The 12,185-nt window shown below is 46.8% G+C and overlaps 1 protein-coding gene and 1 long non-coding RNA gene across 3 annotated transcripts in view; one reads left to right on the top strand and one right to left on the bottom strand.

The window, feature by feature from the left end:
- The window catches only part of CADM3 (cell adhesion molecule 3), a 32,210-nt gene that overhangs the window by 1,086 nt on the left and 18,939 nt on the right, over nt 1–12,185 (top strand). The window lies entirely within an intron of this gene.
- The window catches only part of LOC133040564 (uncharacterized), a 74,770-nt gene that overhangs the window by 58,660 nt on the left and 3,925 nt on the right, over nt 1–12,185 (bottom strand). The gene's annotated exons all lie outside the window — the stretch shown is intronic.

Genomic DNA, 12,185 nt, shown 5'->3' with positions numbered 1-12,185 from the left:
AGTCATGGTAGAGAGGTGAAGGAAGAGAGTGGGGGGCGGACGGAGGCGGGGCCCGGGGTGAGGGGCTAGGGACCCCTCCCGCCCTGGACCGGGCTATGTAGGTCAGCGCCGTGGGGGCACCTCAGCGTTCTTAAAGGTTGCTGACGCTTCATGGGGTGGCAGGGGACAGTTTGTAGGGAGACCGGGAAGACAGGCACAGCTCAGAGCCTCAGGTCCCCGGAGGAGGGAGGGCAGGCGGTGAAGGGACTAAAGGAATGCGTCCTCCGGTCTCCTCCGCCCCTGGCAGAGGCGGGCTGGGCTGGGGGAGGGGAAGGGGGACCGGGACCTCTGCGGAGCCCAGGGATGTGGGGAGAGTGAGGGGGAGGGTGGTGGCTGTGCCCGGCCAGATGCCAACGAAAAACAGAAAGAACCGCAGGGGAGGAGAAAGGGGAGGCGGCTCCTGGGCGATGGACCCAGTGGCCAGCAAGGATGGGCACAGGGCGGGGCGGGGGTGGAGAGGGGAGGGGTGAAACTCGGGAGGATGATGTAGAGAATTTCATCCGAAGGAAACAGGCGAAGAGCCAGGGTGCTGGAGGAATACTTGCTCCATCTCGCCCGACCTGCTCCCCAAGTCCTATCTCCATCATGAAGAAGGAGCTTCTGGTGTTATGGGGACACTGGGCAGCATCCTCTACCTAGCTGGCTGGCTCCTTCTGCTCTGTATCCATTCACACTCCCCAAGGGAGTTCCTACCCGAGTCACCACAGGACAGAGGCCCCTCCTCTCCCCTATGCGGAACCCCACTTCCCCTGGATGGCCTTACTGACGACCCTACTCAGTGAGGAGGTGAAGAGAGTCCTGCCGGAGGGCAGGCTAAGTGCAAGGCAAAGGAGAGGTTGCTGGGTGCGGTGTACATACCCAAATAAGGACTCTCTATTAGGCCTTGACTTTCAGCTGCAGCCCCTGGCCTTCCCATTCTGCTAGCTGTGTTTAAGAGGGACAAGCGTGACCCAAACTGCCTCTGTTTGGCAATGGGGACTAATGGGGCAGGTTGGAACCTCAACAGAACGAAGTCATCCCAGAAAGCTGTGAGCTCTTCAACTCCAGGATATAAACAAACACTGGAGAAGAGAGTAATCTGTGTGTTAGCCAAGTCTTTCTTCACCAACTGCACTCTTCTCTCTTAGTCCTCAATTTGGGGGCTCAGCCCCTACTCAGGCTTAAGATTTAGAGGAAAAGAAATGCTTTATCCTTAAATATATATATATGTATATATATACACATATATATATTTATACACACACACATACATATATATATATATACCTCTCATAGCAGTGGCTTGAGGGAAGAGTGGAAGCCAATAAATTTTGAATGGAGAATGTCAGGAGGAGGGATTGAGAATTTGGAGATGGGTTAGAAGATCTGTTCCCAAAAAGAGTCAAACCAAGCATCACTGTCCTTCGAGAGCACTGCCTGTCCTGACAGTGGCCGTATGTCTGGCTGCAGTGTCTCAGGAGGCACCGATGCACAGGAGACACAACCATGCACCATCTTCTATCTAAATTAATTCTACTTCCTAGCTTCGGGATCTAAACAGGCCCACTCTGCTGTGGGAGGCAGGTGTATAGATTTAATACCCACAGGTGGCGGTCCTGTTGACCATTCTTCCCAGGATCATACAGAAGGTGTGTCTAGGACCCCTGACTTGGGGTTCCCGAGGGCCCTGGGCAGGGAGCTCAGTGGCAACACACAGCTCCCTGGAGTAGAGCATGTACTTTTTTAGATTTCATCAGACTGAACAGGGATGGAGAGGCTGGAGAAGGGCAAACAGTTGTTATCTGAACCTGACCATTAGTGCTGTGGTTCGAAACTCAGGAATGGTTTAGACATGCCGGGTGAGCCAGCTGCCCCCTCCTTCTCACATGTCTCCACTAGTGTTGGCTATAGTTGGCACTTCCAGGTTTGGGGGATTACAAGGCCGTGAACTTCATGTATGCTGTGGTTGTCTCTCCAGTGAGCTGTTCCACATTCCACATTGCGACCAACCTCCCTTGGTTTTTCTTTTTCAAACTTCTTCCAGCACTCTGTGAGTTGATCTGGTACAGAAACAGACAGGTGGGCAGCCTCCCTTTCCTTCAGATCAAGATACAGCAGTTTAACCTTGGAGTGCACTGCCTCACACATGAACATCTTTCCCTTCCCAATGACCTTCTGTCCACTGCCGTCCATTCTGCAGCCCCCTGGCCAGGTGCCCAGTGTAGAGATCATGCCCAATGTGCCGGAGAAGTCCAGCAGGCATTCACTCCAGAGCTGCCCACGGATCTGCTTGGCAGACCTGCTGCGCCCAGCTTCTTTTCCTGGTTGCAGCTGGAGCTGTTCTCTTTCTGTTCTCTTCCCAGTTGCAGCTGGGAATCCTTGGGAAGGAGATGCTCTCCCTTCAGACATGGCATTTTCGGGTACAGAGAAGCTGAAAGCATCAGAGAGACACTGGTATCGTAGAGTTTAGTTAATTCCATACAGAGCCAGTCTGTCTGATGTGGGACCCAAGCTGCAGCATATCAACTGCCTCTTCCAGCAGTTACACCAAAGATTCTGTCCTGAGCTCTCCCTACGGCTCGGCGGCACTGTTGGTCCCAGCAGTTTCTTCTAGCACAGTGGCTTTCTCACTTTTATCTTTAAAGATGTGGAAGTTCTTTACCAAATAAATAAAACAGATCAAAGGAGAATTACTCTTTTTGAAACAGATAAGTAAGACCTTAAACCCTATCGCCCTTCTTCTTGACTTCCCCTATACTTCCCCCTAATCCTTAAGGCACAGAGGTTCTGCTACATACAGTCTGAAATCCTCTACCCTAGACTGACAATAAATGAGACAGTTCACTATCCTTAGGTTCTTGTTCTCTCTCTTCCTCTCTCTCCTCTTGCAACTGAGCAAGAAAGGAGGTCCAAATCTAATTTCAACAGTGCCTTGTTGGAGACAGTCCCTATTCACTTGAAGAATGAGTCATAGTTCTGCAGCCATAAAACTCCACAGATGGCATCTTTCTGGTGTTCTGGTCACTCTGAAACAGCAGACCAGGTAGTCGTGCCATTGCTCTGAAAATTCTTAGATGTGATTTTGGTACCCCTTGCTATCGCTGCTTTCTCACAGTCCAAATAATATGTACTGGAATCAAAAGCTTCTTGTCCTTAGGTCACAAAAAATAACCTAAGGAAAAAACCCTCACAGTTATCATCAGAGAAATTAAACCCCTGGGGCTGAAGCTAGTCACATTCTTTGTTGTTTCCTACTCCAACAGAACCAGCTCAACAATCTTTTTTTTGTCATCTATTTCTCAGTAATGGAATTTTACTGAAGAATGGTAATCTAGGCTCCAGGTTTTCCATGAATGCAAGCTGTAGACTGCACCGATTCCTAACTGACTACTGCATGAAAAAGCCAGGGTATTAGAAAGTTTTGGTAATTATATCTTCTCCTTTCATCTTTTATGCTACAAGTTAACACTTCCTGTTTCATCACTGGCTATAGGTCTATGCACTGGAACATTTTGTTTCCTGGATGAGGTCATGTCCTAGAGACCCATCCATAAACTCTGAGAATAGCAATCCTCATGAGAATGCTTATAAGAGATGAAAGAAAACAAACCACTAGGAAAAAAAAAAAAAAAGCCTGGAAAAGCAAGCCATCAGAAAAAGATTCAGGTCCCTAAGAACTCAGTCAAATTAAGCACAAATCCTCCATGTAACTGAAAGATAGGGAAGAACAAGTCTCTGGGGTCAGAGACCTGCCTCTTCCTCTAAAATCAGCAGTAGAGATGACTTTTTACCAGGTCAGAACCAGCTGGTGCTCAGGGATCTTACAACCCAAGTAGAAACCCAATCCAACCGTGTTACAACAAGGAGATCCATCCATTCTAGCACCGAGATAGGAGTCTTGAACACATGAAACTGCTGAGATTTTTTTTTTTAAACAAAATATAAGCTCATTAAAGCTACATATTCTTCACTGAAGCCACAAGCACCAAAAGAGAGAGCGATCTGTCCCTTTACCAAAATTTCCCTAAGTCTAAAGAGAGTGGCCAAATTTCCCAACTAACACAAAGACCTCTAAGTCCTGAGGACAATACCCTTTTTACAAGGTATAATCCATTATGCTCTTCCATGTATGATCAAGATTGGACTGTTCACAGCAGTTTGGGGTGCCTTAGAGCATTCGATTGATACATGTCACACCCTCTGTTTGTGGTTTAATCTCTAAGTCGTGTCCCACGCTTTTGTGACCCCATGGACTGTAGTCCACCAGGCTCCTCTGTCCATGGGGTTTTCCAGGGAAGAATACAGGAGTGGGTTGCCTTTTCCTTCTCTGGGTCTCATACCATACCTAACTATAATACACGTTTTGGCTTCCTTATGTCTAGTGTCTCTGAGGAGACCCAGGCTTTGTGGCAGTTTCCCACATTAAAAGATACTCTTACTGGCATTCATAATTGGTTGCAGCAAATCAAAACTCTCTCCACCACCACTGATTTTTATGTAATTTCCATAATTACTGAGGCTTATGTTGACAAACTCAGTCCAGTGGTGGGTCTCACTTTTTTAGCACCATCTCTGGGTTGCATGTGTGGTAGGTTCAAACAAAGTACTTGAGAAGTCCTTTGAGAGCAAATGATGGGTGTGGTGTGATCCTAACAGAAGCCCTGATATCTGCTCTTTCTCTTTTGATTGTTTGCGAGCTGGCTGCCTTAACCCATGATCCTGGTTTTCCTGTTCTTTGTGGAACAAACCACAGGTGCTTTGAGCTCTCCATGGTGCTAGCCCCTGACGGGGACACTCCAGGCTCTTCTTGCTGCTCTCCGTGGTCCTGCTCCCCATCCGAATTCCTCATCTCTTTACTCTCCACAGTGCAGCCCTCAAAACAGGGATGGGATTTCCCTCCTCCTACCACAAACACACACATGATCTTGGCTATGATTCCTGACTGGCTCTACCAGCAAGAGGGGAACAAGACCAAATCTGGAGAATCTTCATAACTACCTAGTCACCTGTAGGAAGGGGACAGAAAAAGCAAATAATTCTGAGGTGGAAAAGTGTTATTTGCAATGTTCAGGAGATGAGGGCCTACAGTGACCTCAAGTGGCCTCAAAAGAACTGAATGTTTGCTATACATGGACTTATAGATTTAAAACAGAACTACAAACTGTTGTGGCTTAGATTGAGACAGCATTGCTCACGCACAGTTACCATATATACACTATACATGTAGAATGCAAAATGAGTCCTACTCAGTTTATGAGCACATACCTCCTAACACCACTCTGAGCCTGACAACCAGCTCAAAGTATCCTGTCATGATACTCATTGTCCCTTTCCCCTCGGCCTTAGCAGTAAACATAAAGACAATATATAGGTTGGCTCATCAGAATAGATGATAGAAGAATGCAATATGGGAGAGTCTAAATAAATACCAAATCCATGACTCATGTTCCTCATCATTATAACCATCTTGTATAGACTAAATGGCCTTAATGTAACCGTCTTATGCCAGAGTCCAAGTCCTTGGCCATATCTCAGAAGATGCATCTTTAAACTGGACTCTGCTACTCTTCTGGGTTATCTGCCAATAAGCTGATGACGTCAAGTGCAGCAAGGAGCCAAGAATGCTCAGCCCCTGCCAGTCTGAGACTAGACAGCCTGTTCCTCCCATCACATCAGAGCTATGCAAGCTTCTCTTCCCCTCAATGATGATTTCCCCCTGTCAATTTTACATAATAGTTCATATAATAGTTAACACTTATGAATGACCTGTACAGAGTGAAGCTGGAGAGACAGGTTTCCAGAATTAATTTCCAGTACCCCTCTTCCATTTCCTTATTTGAAACAAGGAGAAATTTCATTCCTCAAGGACAGGTAATGGAAGTGATTTATCTCCATGAGTGAGCTTTCAAGAAGACAGAATTAGGGTTATGGTAACAGCTGGAGTATCTCGCATCTACTCATCTCCCTGCGCCCCCTCTTCTCATAAAGAGCAGACATGTTTCTGAAAGGATTCTAATGCAGAATTTCCAGCTTTTTTTCAATATGTGTATCATTCTTCTGTGCTAGCTTTTACCTCTGGGATTCTTTAACCCTCTCATCTCTTGCCATCTTTCTCCCAGAGGTCTCCAGGAGAATGATAAGAAAGCTAAATAACATAAAGAACTAAAATGTTATTTTCTCTCAGGATTCATTTTTCCTTACCCCAGCTAGACCTACACTAATTGTGTATTGATTGCTAATTATAAGCACCTTTGGCTCATTTACTTCCAGTTCAGGGTCAAAAAAGGTCAGACGTATCACCTCGCCCTAGGGAGAAAAAAAAGAAATGAAGGCTGGTATCTCAGCCATTCATCTCTAAGCTAACCATTACTTAGCTCTCTACTTCCTTCATACAGCCGCAGATATCAGCAAGGTAGAATGAAAAACTAGTCCTTCCAACACCAGGTTTTACTGGGAATATGCAGATCCTTGCTTCTTGCCTTCATTTTTTCTTCTGAGATCTAGCTCTTTACTTCCAATTTGGATTCTAGAATTCCAGCCAAAGTCTCAGAGTAAAAAGCTTCAGAAGGTGAACTGGTTTATTGAGTCTCTAACTTAAATACCCAACCCTCCTTGGAAACCCAGCAAGAGTCTAACAAATACCTAGATGACAAGTTACTTGAGACTTAGCCTAGTCTAGGTCAGTCTTTGCAGAGCAAAGTTTTTTCATTATCATAAAATGAGAGGACTGTTTTACCATCTGCTCCTAATCATTTGTCCCTCAGCTAATGTAAACAAAACAGTGAGACAACTGCACTCACTTGTTCTTACTAGTTCTTTCTCTAGTTCTTAAGGATGAGATATTTCCAAACACATATTATATATTTCCTCCACTCATCTCATCCTATAATCTCAAACAAATATAAAAACCACCATCACTAGCCCCTGGGCCTCGCACATTCTCATTTATCTACAATTGCTGCTTCATGCCAGCTCTCTTCTGCTTTCCAAGCCCTGGAGTCCAGTGTCAGGGACAGATGGGCTGAGCTCAGCCCTGGGGAGAAGAGGATTCTGGTCCTCTCCTGGGGAGTCTGAGCAGGATTCTGAATTCTGCTTTGAGGAGAATCTCTGAGTTTGAACCATATGGTTTGCTGGACGGACGTAAGGGGTTCTGATTAATAACAGGCTTGTGAAAAGGGCTCTGTATCTGGGTCATAAGAAAACTGTGTTTATGACAGAAAAAAAAAAAAAAAAAGGAAACCAGAGATACAAATAGTGAAAACCCGTCATCATGTGTGTGTTGAGGGTCACATGCTGAAGGGGAAAAAGAGAGTAACCAGGCTGAAATATACATGCATCAGAATATATATGCATCTTGGGGAACAGAATCGAATGTACATCCACATTAAAGATAAGACACTCAATGAAGGTTTAAGGAGAGGAGGAGAACTTTGGAATGGCAGAATTAATGGCCATTTCAGGGACTGTGATGTCTGTAGGCTTGGAGGAATGTATCTGTCTCACAAAGGAGCTAAATTCCCAGGAAGGCACAGAATAAGGCTAATTGAACAATGTGGCACTTGCTGCAAAATACATTTTTAGGTGAGAAAAGTGAAGGGAAGAGACTAAATCTCAGCTGGGATTGGCATTAGAGGGGGACCCAGAGCAGTGTGGGTGTGCGGAGCAGAGCAGTTTTTTCTCCATGTGATGCTCCTAATCACTGCCCTGAACCTGTCATCCACACCCTGACTCTGATCACCCAGTGAAGGGAAACAGTAAAAACAAGTCAGTAAAATGAGAGCCGGCAGAGAGCCAGAACGCTCTCTTGCCTGACTTCTAACAAATTAAACTTTTTCACAGAGTTGTTATCCCACCACACCAAGCCATCAGCCTCAACTATCTACAGTGCGACATTAAGAGCAAAGGAGAATAAGATACAGCCTGTTGAGAAGGGAACTCATTCATCTGTTCCAACAGGTTTTGTGGCTATGGACAATTAGGAGCCAGGCTTTGGCACCTGGATGAATATTCCTTAGGGAATCTGTTCTTTACTTCTCCCCAATGTTCCTGGGCTTTCCTGCCTATTCCCAGTTCCTATTTTCTCATGGCTAGACATACTTTCCAACAAGTTAAACTTAATTATGCTTTCATTGACTCCACCCGGACTCTGGTATGTTTCCTTTCCTAAGATGGGGCAATTTTTTCCCAATTCTATTACAGACGTGTGAGAGCAATTACATACACTTAGAGAAAGGGTATAAAGTGCCTACACTTGGCTCAAGGGACATCTCAGAGTTCAAAATCTGGCCTCCTGACTCTCTATTGCATTAGAACACAGACCCAGGTCATATCTGTCCTGATTTCTGAGGATGTGAACATGGTGGGAAGGGAATGAGGAGATGGAGGTGAAACGATGCTTCTAAAATGGTTCAAGGCTGTCATCAACTGGAGTGATTTCATGCCCGCCCTTAGGGGCTTGCTTGAGAAATAAATGATGACAGTCAACCCCCTGCACAGAACCTGTGCTCCCAGCAGCTCTTACAAAGCCATCCGCTCTGCTGTGTCTCATCACCCCCACCTGTCTCTTAGTCCAGAACACTCGATGCTTGTCTGGAGCACATAGCCCAGTCCTGGAAGGCAGGAGCTAAGGCAAGGAAGGGGCTCTTTGGGGATTAGATCCCCTTCCTTTTTTGCCTCCCAACTGCAGTTCTTGCTTCAACACTGTGTTGGCTCCAGAGGGGCTTGTTTGTGTGGGGGGCCAGCCCGGGGCTCTCTCCCAGTGCTAATGCATGGAGAACACTGACTCAATAGCAAATCAAAGCAACAGCTGTCCCCACCTCCTTCTCTGCCACCCACTTCCCAGTCTCTGCTCCTCGGAATCTTAACTAAGTCTCTGAGGGCCCCCCCTCAGCCTACTGCAAGCCCACTTCTGCCTCCAGATTTTTTCTGTCACTAGCTCAAGAATAGGATAAGCTCCTCTGCGGCTTTCTCCCTTCTAGTCTCTGTCTCCCACATCACAATCAGGTTAGCATCCTCCAGCTCTCCACACAGATGCTAACACTCACACAGCCCACCCTCCTCATCACCCTTTTAACTCCTAAGGGCACAGAAGCAGCTTCAGCCCCATGGCCTCCTCTTTTGTAAGAATCAGAATCTGCCAGGAAGACCCTGACATTTGTAGGGTGACATTATTCACACCGTCTGCTTCCTCATTTCACCCCAACTTCTCTAACCTGCCCGGCATTTAGCAGTTACTTTCCCTGAGGTCCAGAGTCCTAGGGTTCCTCACAGCAAATGCAGAGGGAGTTGGGAAGTAGGAAGAGTGGATGCCACTGGAAGTAAAGTCACACTAAATGGTAACTTAACTTCCAAATTAGCTTGTGCACAGGAATGACAATGAGAAGAGAAGACTGGGGTTATAAACCCAGCTACCACGAACTGCCTGTGTGACCACGCTTAGAAGTTTCTAAGCCTCTGTGAACCTTGGTTTCTCGTCTTTAAAACAGAAAGTGTGCACTAGACACTACTTGAGATTTTTATCAACTCTAAAAGAACCATAGTGAAAGGGAAAGTCACTCAGTTGTGTGTGACTCTTTGCATCTCCATGGACTGTAAGCTGCCAGGCTCCTCTGTCTGTGGAATTCTCCAGGCAAGAATACTGGAGTGGGTAGCCAATCCCTTCTCTAGGAGGTCTTCCCAACCCAGGCATTGAACCTAGGTCCCCCGCATTGCAGGTGGATTCTTTACCATCTAAACCATTAGGGAAGCCTAAGAGTCATAGAGGGGAAGATATTTTGGGAAGAATGAGGTGCAAGAAAAGAAGGTGAGGAATTATTGAACTTTGGCAGTGGAGTCAGAAAGGACACCAGTTACATTCTCGCCTGGAAGACTCAAAACGATTTTAGGAATAACCACCTCTGGCCAGTAGGGGTCAGTAGAAAATGACCAAAACATGCAAATTGATTGCAGGGCTTTAGCAAAAAGATGCAGTTACTCATGACATCGTAAACGTGGATGTTTTTCTAAAGACATTTGGATATGGGAAAACATTTGGGATAACTGGTTTTTGTTTGTTTGTTTTTTAGTGAAAAGAGGGTTAACACCACGATGTGCTTTTTGTTTTAACCTCAACCTCACGCCCTCTGCAGGCAAGCTGGCCAACTAGCCAACTACCCTAAAGATCCCCTCCTCCTCATTCAGCCTGGAAAAGCTAAGTGCCACACCATTCCAAGGCCAGGAAGCAAAAGCCTTTCAGTTCTAACAACTGCTTAGGATGCAGCCAAAAAGTGTCTGCCAGCCTACAATAATAAACCTGTTTGAGCCCAGATTCGTCCCTTCCAAACCTAAGTCTCTTGGATCATCTAACAGAATAAGATCCCTCATTCTGTAAAGATCTCTTGTTCTCTTGGCTACACTTTACCAAGCTACGGAGGCTAATCAGCATGTTAGGGACTCCTTACAGTGAAGGTCCTCTTCCCCGCTCCATTCACCATCCAGTTTGACTTATATCCTGTTCGCCCCCCCCCCGCCCCCCCGCCCCCTGGGAGAGTAAAGCCACGCCCAAAGAGTAGTGACTTCTTTGGGCCAAGAGGCTGTTGGGAGCCAGAGAGAATGTAGATAAACAAGACTCCAGGAGGGAAAGCCAGACAACAACAGAAATAATGGAGGGAGGGAGGGAATACTGAGAAGCTAAGGTCTCAGCAGCCCAGCCAGAGAGAGGGTGGCGGGGGCAGCGAGCTGGAGAGAAGGCCGATCAGGAGGCAGGCAGCTGAAGCGTGACTGAGCTCTGAGGCTCTGAAGTGGATGTGAGCTGGAGCATACCTGAGCTGAGCGGGGAGATCCATTAGGGGATCATGTTGCCTGTGAGGGGACAGGAGCCTGCGCTGAGGAGCCACAGGAAAGGAAGGAAGTACAGCTGAAAAAACAGACAAGCCGTGATGACAAAATAGCTCTTACCTCTATGGCCCCAGCTTTCTTTCATCTGACTGCTCTGTAATACTGGGAATAGAAGCGACCTGGGGACTTAGGGAAGACAAAGTTAAAGAGGAATGTAGAGCAGAAAGTGAGAGAACATTTTGACACTCATGCCCTCATGGTCTTCAACCAGGAAATTACACAGTGACTTCTGCAGAAGTAATGGAATTCCTGGCAACCCAAGAGCAAGCGTGAAAAATGAAGTTTAAAGAGAGTTCTTTGTGATCAGGATGTTATGCTCTAAAGCTATGCAGGTCAAAGTAACTCCCTTCCCAAATCTTGGAGTTATGGATTAAATTGGGCCTCAGGTGAGATTCGGAGAAGGCAATGGCAACCCACTCCAGTACCCTTGTCTGGAAAATCTCATGGACGGGGGAGCCTGGTAGGCTGCAGTCCATGGGGTCGCAGAGTCAGACACGACTGAGCGACTTCACTTTCAGTTTTCACTTTCATGCATTGGAGAAGGAAATGGCAACCCACTCCAGTGTTCTTGCCTGGAGAATCCCAGGGACGGGGGAGCCTGGTGGGCTGCCGTCTCTGGGGTCACACAGAGTCGGACACGGCTGAAGCAACTTAGCAGCAGCAGCAGCAGATGAGATTGGTCCACTTTCTTCCAAATGCAGAAGCAGACATTCACTATTAAAGAAAAACATGGCTCTGGGCATAAGGAAAGGATGCAGGCACTGAGTTCTAATTCTGATCTTGTCATGGCCACTCCCTTCAGTGTGACTGAAATATATGTCAGAATCCACTACATAGCTAGGGTCAGGGGAGAATCAAGAGTGAGATCACCTGGCCAGGGAACCCAGCAATGGGGGTGGGTAAACCCTTCTAAAAGTGGGTCCCTTCAGCATTCTGGGCCACAGCCCCCAGGGTGTTTTTCCCTTGGAGATAACACTCCTCCACCCACCTGCCATGGCAGTCGTGAGGAATAACAAGTAGGCTGGGATGAAGAGTATTTTTAACTCTGGAGTTAGAGAAATGCTGAATCATCACCATCACCATCACCATCACCATTAACTCCTACTCGAGGAGCTGGCGTTCTCTATAATCTGGGAAGTGGAGCTCTGGACCCAAGCACTGTAAGGCCAGCAGTGTTTATGCAGGGGAGCTCTGTTCCCTTGTCCCACTGTCCCGAGTGTGCACCTGTGACTTTATATATGGCCCTGAGGCCCATGCAGTGTGGATTCCCCAAACAGACAGGGCAGGGAAAA

This window comes from Dama dama, chromosome 20, assembly GCF_033118175.1.
Source record: "Dama dama isolate Ldn47 chromosome 20, ASM3311817v1, whole genome shotgun sequence".
In the NCBI taxonomy this organism is placed as follows: Eukaryota; Metazoa; Chordata; class Mammalia; order Artiodactyla; family Cervidae; genus Dama; species Dama dama.
Note: the sequence above shows the minus strand (reverse complement) of the source record. Positions and strands in the feature narration are given on the sequence as shown.